The 9,698-nt window shown below is 35.0% G+C and overlaps 1 protein-coding gene across 2 annotated transcripts in view; it reads right to left on the bottom strand.

The window, feature by feature from the left end:
- Nucleotides 1–9,698, bottom strand: part of PLXDC2 (plexin domain containing 2) — a 468,543-nt gene that overhangs the window by 223,811 nt on the left and 235,034 nt on the right. The gene's annotated exons all lie outside the window — the stretch shown is intronic.

Genomic DNA, 9,698 nt, shown 5'->3' on the forward strand with positions numbered 1-9,698 from the left:
AAGAATAGCAAGAGTAGATTAAATTATTAGTAATATGCATGTATTTATGTAATTATGTCAGTAAAAGGAGTTAGTTAACTTCAGCATATTAGGTGGCCTAGGGAATGTTTAATCTGTCATAAGTGCCATCGGCAGGACAGGGGTAGACTGTTCCATGTACTTATTGGCTTCCAGGCTGGTGGACCAGCCCGTTTCCCAGGCATGCAGAGAAATACAACTCAGCCACTCGAATCATGCTAGTTTTGTGCAATGAAAAAGAGTCAGGCCCTGGAATAATACTTGGGACAAAAGGGATTAACCTCAAGTTTGGTAAGTGACATAAGTATAATTCAAGTAAAATGAATTAATAGTAGAATTTCTTAAACTACATAAGTAACTATCAAGTGCCATAACATTTCATTTTAATATATTGTATGTGGTAGGCAGGACAGACATTACTATCACAACTACTTAGTACAGGAAGAAATTGACAGGGAATTTAGGGATTTGCCCAAGGTCTCATAGTTGTAAGAAACTTGAATTTGGATCTCATGATGCCAAATCCTATGCTTTTGAATCCCTGTTATTTTTTAAACAAATTAATCCATGATTACTTTGGAGTGTACATCTGTTTCGTAGGACGTTGAAGACTAGAACATACCTTTTAAATATCCAAAGAGAATTCCTTTACTATTTTGCAACTACGAATTTTCTGAGTATTTAGAATTTGATTAGGGCAAAAATACGAATAGTATTCAATAAAATATTACATTATGTCGAGTATATTTCTTCCTTTATGTATGTAGAAGACTTTATTCAACTGAAATTAAGCTACAGAGACATACGCAGACACAACTTATCCCAGTCTGTTATCAAACTGGAGAAAAATCCTACGAGCAAAGACAAGTAAGACCAGGTTGATAAACTTGTGTCTCACTTGAATTGAAGCAACTCAAAAGACAGAATGCAGCAACTTTATTCAACCAGTCAAATGTAAGAGTAAATAAAAAGCAACCTATTATTAGACATTACGAATAGAACTCAGGCAAAAACATACAGTCTAGATAATAGCCTAATAGAGAAAGCAAATTATATTGCCTTTCAATTTAATCATTTTGAAAAATAAGCACTTATCAACAGATTTTTTGATGCACAGAAGAAAATAAATGTGTCCGATATGAAAAACCAACTTACTAAAGTCACCATCAGCAGCCAAATGTAGTTTTCCCAACTTAAACATTATGCAAATATGAGACTCATTGCTAACTGAAGCAATGAGTTATTTTCCTGAAGGGAATAAATCTCCAGAAGACTTAATTTTTAAAGGAATTTTTCTATGTATATTCAAGTAGTCAGAAATGTCATCAAAGACAGTTCAATATAAAAATTTTACACAATCAACACATAAAAAGTCAAACAAGTTTCATCAAAAACCTTACCTGCATTATGACAGACATAGAGTGAGATAGAGAATAGCACTTCGACCATTTCATTTTGCGGTTGTTTCATATTTAAAGAATCAATCTTCCTACCAACATATAGAAAGATTGAAAAATATTTAAGCCAGAGTATGTTTATGTCTGGCAAACAGTATATTGGCAATTGTTTGGCATAAAATATATACATAGAAAGATATAGATAGAAATATAGAGATATATCAATCATCTTTACCTATCTATCCATCCATCCATTAATATGTCTGTCTACCTATCTTTCCATCTACCCATCCGTCTATCCTATACCTAGATCTCTAGCAATTCTTCCACCCATCATCCATCCATCTGTCCATCCATCCATCCATCCATCCATCCATCCATCCATCCATCCATCCATATTTATGCATCTATGTATTGATCTATCTGAGAGAGACTCTTAGAGAGACTCAGATATTAACTTATTTGGGAATGACAAGATGCTAAGTCAGTTTAGCAAGACTCCCCACCCTTGATGTCTGACCATCCTCAATACTGATCAAACCCTCAACCCCTACCCTTGCTATCTAATCACCCTGACCCTCCTTCAGTAAAAATCCTAACAACTCAGTTTAGGCACAATAGCCACTTACTTCTCACGTCTCCTCTTATAACTTTCCCTCCACTGATGCCCACTCTGCTCTTGGCCATATCTTCGTCTTGCCCATGCTACGTTCAGAACTGAGCCCAGTTCTACATCAAGATTCTTTCCCTCATTGCAATAACCCTAAATACAATCTGTTTTTACTGCCTTAACTACTTTCTTTGACAGGGTTATTATTTTTGTTGTCAAGAATTAGAACACTCAAATAATAATGCTCAGCAACTGTATTGTTTTGTTGAGGTTTTCAGTGTCCTTTTATAACTATTTCATTTTTATTCTCAACATTGCACTGGGAGGTAGTCAGGGCAGGCATTTTTACCCCCTTTCTTCCAGCTTACAAAATTGAGGTGCAAAGAGGCCAGAATCCACAAAAATAAGTGTTGGAGCTAAGGTTTCCTAACTTCAAACACTGGACTCCTTCCACCAGGACAGAGAGATATATCTTTAGGAGTTGTCAATCAGAACGTCATTTCAGAAGACAAAATAATTCTAATATGTCTGGCAGTTGAATCAAACTGTGTCCAGAAATAAATTAAATAATATAGATGTAGAAATATAGAGGAAAATCACAAAAATGTGGAATTTCAAATGTCTAGAAAGAGGGAAAAGAACAAGTCCAGGCTGGTTTCTAGGTTTATAGTCAGAAACTTTTAGATTTGCAACCTGAAAACTGTGCGGCTCTGAATGAAGGACAAAATACCCAGATAACTGTGAGAATTTTAATATAAAGTGCCTGCCTCATTGCTTACCATCTGGCAGGAACTCATACCAGTTCTTCACTTTGCTTTAGCTAGAAAGGCATGGTCTTTGCCTTAATTTGTCAACTGCAAAACTAGGTTTTAGCATCTGCTTATTTTGCAATAATGATTTAAGAAATGTTATTTAAACAAAAATGACAATGGAGAGATTTGAAAGCACATGTAATCAAATTCCACTATACACATATGTCATGTAAATACTAAAGATAATGATTGAGATTATAAAAGGAAAGAGATACCAATGTGTGTGGGCATGTCAAATATGTGAATTAAATGATTCCTATGTTTTATTCTGCTCTGAAATTATAAGACATTATTGTGGATGGGAGAAAAGGAAAAACTTACTTTATTTCTACCCTCGTCCTCTTTCAAGAATATTATCTAAGATTCCAAAATAGTGTTTGGACCACATTTGTATGCAGTGATGGTAAAAGGGGAAATATGTCTTTAAAAAAATAATGTTCCTAGGTAAGACATCTCTTGTACCCTCCTCTTTTCCATTTCAGGAAGCAGGGAAGTGGATGGTAAGTTGCCTCTTCTGGGAGGGCCAACATTCTTGCCTTCTCACTCTACCTCTTGCTTATTTAGGGCTAAATTGTTAGCCCTCTGGCCCTGGGACTATCCCGAGCTAAATCTTTTTTTTTTTTTTTTTTGCATAATTTGTTGACAGAATATATACTCGTGGTCATGCAAATTACATGAACTGGTGATAAGACTCGAGAAACTCCCTTCTTCCCCTTGGAGCTTAAATTTAAATCCTGTTTCCAGCCACATTACCAGAGAGCTTTTTATGTCAATGAGAACAGGAGCAAAGCTAATTAATGAGGTAGATTCACGTTTGCCATTTTCCATTTTCCCTTGTGGTTTACCACCTCAGTAACATGAAGTATGTGTGTGTGTTGCATGTAGACGTGTATGTGGGCATTACTCAGCCCCCGGTCATAATATCACCTTAATATTAAAATTCTGTCATCTTTTGTAACAACTTGATTTTATTCTGAGAAAAGCGCAATGGAAATGAAACGGAGAACCAAGCAGGATTGGAAAGGCAGAAAGACCAACTGAGGAAATGCTAGAACATGGATTACTCTATACAGTTTGGAAAGCTCAGGCTAATATTTAGTAATCACATTTATGAAAAGAGAATGTGGGGAATTTAAAAAATATTCTAGCAAGTAAATTTGTAATATTTAGGCTGTAAATTTAAATGAAGGAGTTCACGTAGCATTTTTTTTTCAAATGGAAAATAGTTAATATTACCAATCTTATTGTTAAAATGGAAGTGTGTGTCAGTGTGTTTTTTTTGTGTGTTTGTGTGATCATGTATGGGGTGTGTGTGTGTGTGTGTTTTCTGTTGAGAGTAATAACAAAGTAGATACAGGACCAATGTCTTCTTTATTTCCATAAATAAAGTTTTATTGGAACACAGCCATGCCTGTTCATTTACATATTGTCTATGGCTATTAAGCTATAACAATAGAGTCAAGTAGTTGTGACAGAGACCATAAGGCCTGCAACAGCTAACATATTATCTTGACCTTTTGAGAAACAGGATGGCAACCCCTGCTATAGAGTCTGAGCATGGTCCCTGGATTAGTGACATGAGCATGACCTTGGAATTTGTAGAAATGCAAATTTTCTGTCCCATCTAGACCTGCCAAATAAGAGATTTGGTTTTTACACTAATAAATGAAAGCACAGGAGTGCACAGACTGTGGCTAGCAAAGCTCTGTGCTGAATCAGCCTTGTATGAAACACATCATGAAGTAAAAACTATAATGATGGAATCAGATCTGACAAGATGGAGGCCAAAAATATTCAAAATTAAGAGAAAGTATTTAAAATAGGGTTTATACCTCCACTGTCATTAATCCAACCCTAAGTGTATATTGGGTCTTGAGATACAATATATCCATAATAGCACATATAAATGTTTTAATCTTTATTTTAGGGTCAGCAGTATGTGTGAAACTTTGTTACACAGGTGAACTCATGTTATAGGAATTTGGTGTATGGATTCTTTCATCACCCAAATATTAAGCTTAGCAATCAACAGTTATCTTTTCTGCTCCTTTCTCTCCTCCCACCCTCCACCCTTAAGTAGACTCCAGTGTCTGTTTTTCCCTACTTTGTGTTCATAACTTCTTATCGTTTAGCTCCACTTATACGTGAGAACATGGTATATTTGGTTCCTGTTCCTTTATTAGTTTGCTAAGGATAATGGCCTCCAGTTCTGTTCATGTTCCCCCACAAAAGACATGATCTTGTTCTTTTTTATGGCAGGATAGTATTCCATAGTATATATGTACCACATTTTCTTTATCCAATCTGTCATTGATGGGCATTTAGGTTGATTCCATGTCTTTGCTTTTGTGAATAGTGCTGCAATAAACATTCACATGCATGTGTCTTTACGGTAGACTGATTTATATTCCTCTGGGTATATACCTAGTAATAGGATTGCTGGGTCGAATGGTATTTCGGTCTTTAGGTCTTTGAGGAATTGCCATACTTCCTTCCACAATGGTTGAACTAATTTACAGCATCACCAACAGTGTATAAGTGTTCCCTTTAATCTGCAACCTCACCAGCATCTGTTTTTTTTTTTTTTTTACTTTTTAATAACAGCCATTCTAATAGGTGTGAAATGATATCTCACTGGGGTTTTTGTTTTGCATTTCTCTAATGATCAGTGATATTGAGCTTTTTTTCATATGCTTCTTGGCTGCATGTATGTCTTCTTTTGAAAAGTGCCTGTTCATGTCTTTGCCCACTTTTTAATTTTTTTTTTTTCTTGTAAATTTGTTTAAGTTCCCTGTAGATGCCGGACATTAGACCTTTGTCAGATGCATAGCTTGCAAATATTTTCTCCCATTCTGTAGGTTGTCTGTTTACTCTGTTGATAGTTTCTTTTGCTGTGCAGAAGGCTCTTTAGTTTAATTAGATCCCATTTGTTAATTTTTGCTTTCGTCATGATTGGTTTTGGTGTCTTTGTCATAAAATCTTTGCCTTTTACTATGTCCAGAATGGTATTGCCTAGGTTGTCTTCCAGGGTTTTTATAGTTTTGGGTTTTACATCTAAGTCTTTAATCCATCTTGAATTGATTTTTTTGTATATGGTGTAAGGAAGGGATCTAGCTTTAATTTGCTGTATATGGCTAGCCAGTTATCCCAGCACCATTTATTAAATAGGGAGTCTTTTCTCCATTGCTTGTTTTTGTCAGGTTTGTTGAAGGTCAGATCATCATAGGTGTGTGGCCTTACTTCTGGGCTCTCTATTCTGTTCCATTAGTCTGTGTGACTGTTTTTGTACCAGTAACATGCTGTTTTGGTAACTTCAGCCCTGCAGTATAATTTGAAGTTGGGGAATGTGATGCTTCCAGTTTTGTTCTTTTTGTTTAGAATTGCCTTGGCTATTTGGGCTCTTTTTTGGTTCCATATGAATTGTAAATAAATTTTTCTACTTCTGTGAAGAATGTCATTGGTAGTGTGATAGGAATAGCCTTGAATCTGTAAATTGCTTTGGGCAGTATGGCCATTTTAATGATATTGATTCTTCCTATCTAAGAGCATGTGATTTTTTTTTTTCCATTTGTTTGTGTCTTCGCTGATTTCTTTGAGCAGTGCTTTGTAATTCTCATTGCAGAGATTTTTCACTTCCTTGGTTGGCTGTATTACTAGGTATTTTATTGTTTCTGTGGCAATTGTGAATGAGATTGCCTTCCTGATTTGACTCTTGGCATGGCAGTTGGTGATGTATAGGAATGCTTGTGATTTCTGAACATTGATTTTGTATCCTGAAACTTGCTGAAGTTGCTTATCAGCTAAAGGAGCTTTTGGGCCTAGACTATGGGGTTCTCTAGATATAGAATCATGCCATCTGAAAACAGGGATAGTTTGACTTCCTCTCTTCCGACTTGGATGCTCTTTATTTCTTTGTCTTGCTTAATTACTCTGGCTAGGACTTCCAATACTATGTTCAATAAGAATGATGAGAGAGGGCATCCTTGTGTTGTGGCAGTTTTCAAGGGGAAAGCTTCAGCTTTTGCCCATTCAGTATAATGTTAGCTGTAGGTTTGTCACGGATGGCTCTTATTACTTTGAGGTATGTTCCTTCTATGCCTAGTTTCTTGAGAGTTTTTAATATGAAGTGTGTCGAATTTTGTTGATAGTTTTTTCCACCGATTTCTAACTCTGAAGAAATGTTTGTTAATGGCTTAAATACTCGTGGATAACCAAGAACCCAAGATATGACAATGGCAGAGTATCTAAAACAAAAGCCTCTAACAATTGTATATATTTAACCATCAACATAAAGAGCACCAGGTAAGTTACAACCAGAAGTTCAAGTCCTTCCATTTATGTTTGAGGTGACCTCGAGTGTTAAAAGCAACAAACAATGTCACTGCCATACTAACAATAAGAAAAAAATGGACTGTCTACAGTATTATCATTTTTCATGACACAATCAGAGAGCTGTCACAAGGCAACCAAGTAAACCCTATTGCAAAGAGAACAGGCTTCTTTAAGGAGAGGCAGGATACAAACTGTCTTACATTGGGGGGCAGAACAGAGGAGAGAGATGGTAGCCATATTTGTATAGAGGAAGAAATCAGCTAATACTTTAACTGAGGAACTTCTTTCTCTGCTTATAGATGTCACCCATAGTGACTGACACTAGAACTAGGCCACGTCACTGAATCCCCATGTGCACACACCAACATTCAAAACTCCACAAAGTATATTTTATACTATTAACCACTGTGCTATAGTAGGAAGGTTGTCAAATGCAATAGATCTCAGATAGACATTGTTCGAATTTATTCTTTACCATTTTCTCTTCTCTTGAAAATCTGTTGGAAATTCCACAGTGAATTATTTCTAAATCTGTCATCTTGCCTACCTGGGGTTGCCTGAATATAGAAAAAAGTGGGGTGGGGGTGGATGATGGAATTTAGTAAGGAAAGGTAGCTACTTTGTTTGCTTCTCAGACTCAGGAAGCATGTGCTCTACACTGAAAATTCAATGAATCATCATGGTATACTATTCTTAATTTCCATTTAGCTTTTAGCAGTTGATCTACTGAAAACAGGAACATCTACGTATAAACAAGGAAGGCCACTGCCAAAAATTTTGATATTTAACATTTATCAAATCAATGCCTCTCTAAATAACTTGAAAGGTTAAAGCTGTTTTCTTTTCACTTCAGGTCATACTGAAGAGAACATCTCATGGTTTCATCAATGACACTATCACAACCGTTACCCAGGCCAGCAAAACCAAACACCTGTTAAAATGTGAAATCCAGCATTTATCATAAAATGATCATCAAAGAACATTCTGAGAACCAAGTGTGATACATTTTACACACAAAATTTGAGCATCAGCTTGGCTACCCAGGTTAACATCCCAGTTTACCACTTTCTAGTGGAGACCCTTGGACAGGTTATCTGAATTTTCCAAGACTCCTCAGTTCTCTTATCTGCAATGTGTGATGTAATAATATTTAAATCATAGGATTGTTGTGAAGATTGAAAAAGCTAATGCATTTGAGCATTCAGGCTGGCCCTTGAATAGGCTATTCATGACCATGTAAGGAAAGGGAGGCTAGTATTAATATTCCCTCTCATCTCCAGTTTACACATGCAGAAAGCACCTCAGAATAGTTAAATTATTTATTTCAGGAGCACGGTTAGGAAATAATGAGCCCAGGCTTAAAATATCAATGTGATGCTTTCTATATTTTATTATTTTTCTTTATATCAAACGTCTTCATTTAAGAACATAATTTGTTCTATATATGTTATCTAAGTCATAAATGACTTCGGTTAAATCTTTGGTTAAATCCAAGACCAAGAGGAATAAACTCATGTAAATGGGAAGATATCAAATGCAAGTAATTTTTTAAAATGTTCTATACACTCATGGATTATAAGAAAACTAAAAATAATCCAAGATAAAGCTCAATTTTGAATCCAATATACGTTCATCAGATATACTAAGAAAATTGGTTAAATTAATGACAGTATATCAAAACAATTCTATTTCATTTTCTTTCATATCTTATATGCAATTATTAATCTAAATTACAATTACAGAACTGAATACACTTGAAAAGTGATTACCACAGATAGGGCCATTTTAATATTTAATTATCAAACTTATAAAAGAAATGGCTACAGGCCAATTAAAGCAACCATTTTTTTCACAGTAGGAAAAACGAACCCTGAATGTCAGAACACTTACTGCAGCTTGCCGATGAGTATTTGACAATATTCCATGAATCTTCACTTTATCTTTTTCCATTTGGTCTATGTTCACCCACAAATCCCGGCTGGCAGAATCAGATGGGCCATATATTCGAGATATGTAGTAATTGTGGTCTGTATCCTCCTGCAATAACAGATAATAATATATATCAAGAACAGAGATGTTTTAACTACAATTCTTAAAAAAAAATCCTATTGAACTCAAGAGTATTAATAGTCTTTAAAAGAGCCAAATGAATTAACTAAACTCTGAGAGAAATGAATTTGGATTAAATAAATAAATGTGCACACCGACGCACACACATGAACTGTAAAAAAAAAAAAAGTTAAATAAATAGCCCTATGATTTGAATAATAAAATTTAGAATGTGAATTTTGTGTAGTTCATTTATTATCTAAGTGCTAATTAGATAAAATAAAATGGTTTCTGAAATCCAGTGAAACCATGAATCCAATGTATTTTTTTCACAAATCAATTGAGATATATATGTAATTGATTACAAAAAGGAAAAGAATATTCTATGCAGTATTCTAAGTAGATTTTGTCTTGTGACCTAAAAGAAAGACTACGATCCAAATATAAATGTGGAGAATAGTGATTAAATGTTTTATATAT

Source organism: Mandrillus leucophaeus, unplaced genomic scaffold, assembly GCF_000951045.1.
Source record: "Mandrillus leucophaeus isolate KB7577 unplaced genomic scaffold, Mleu.le_1.0 Scaffold545, whole genome shotgun sequence".
Taxonomy (NCBI): Eukaryota; Metazoa; Chordata; class Mammalia; order Primates; family Cercopithecidae; genus Mandrillus; species Mandrillus leucophaeus.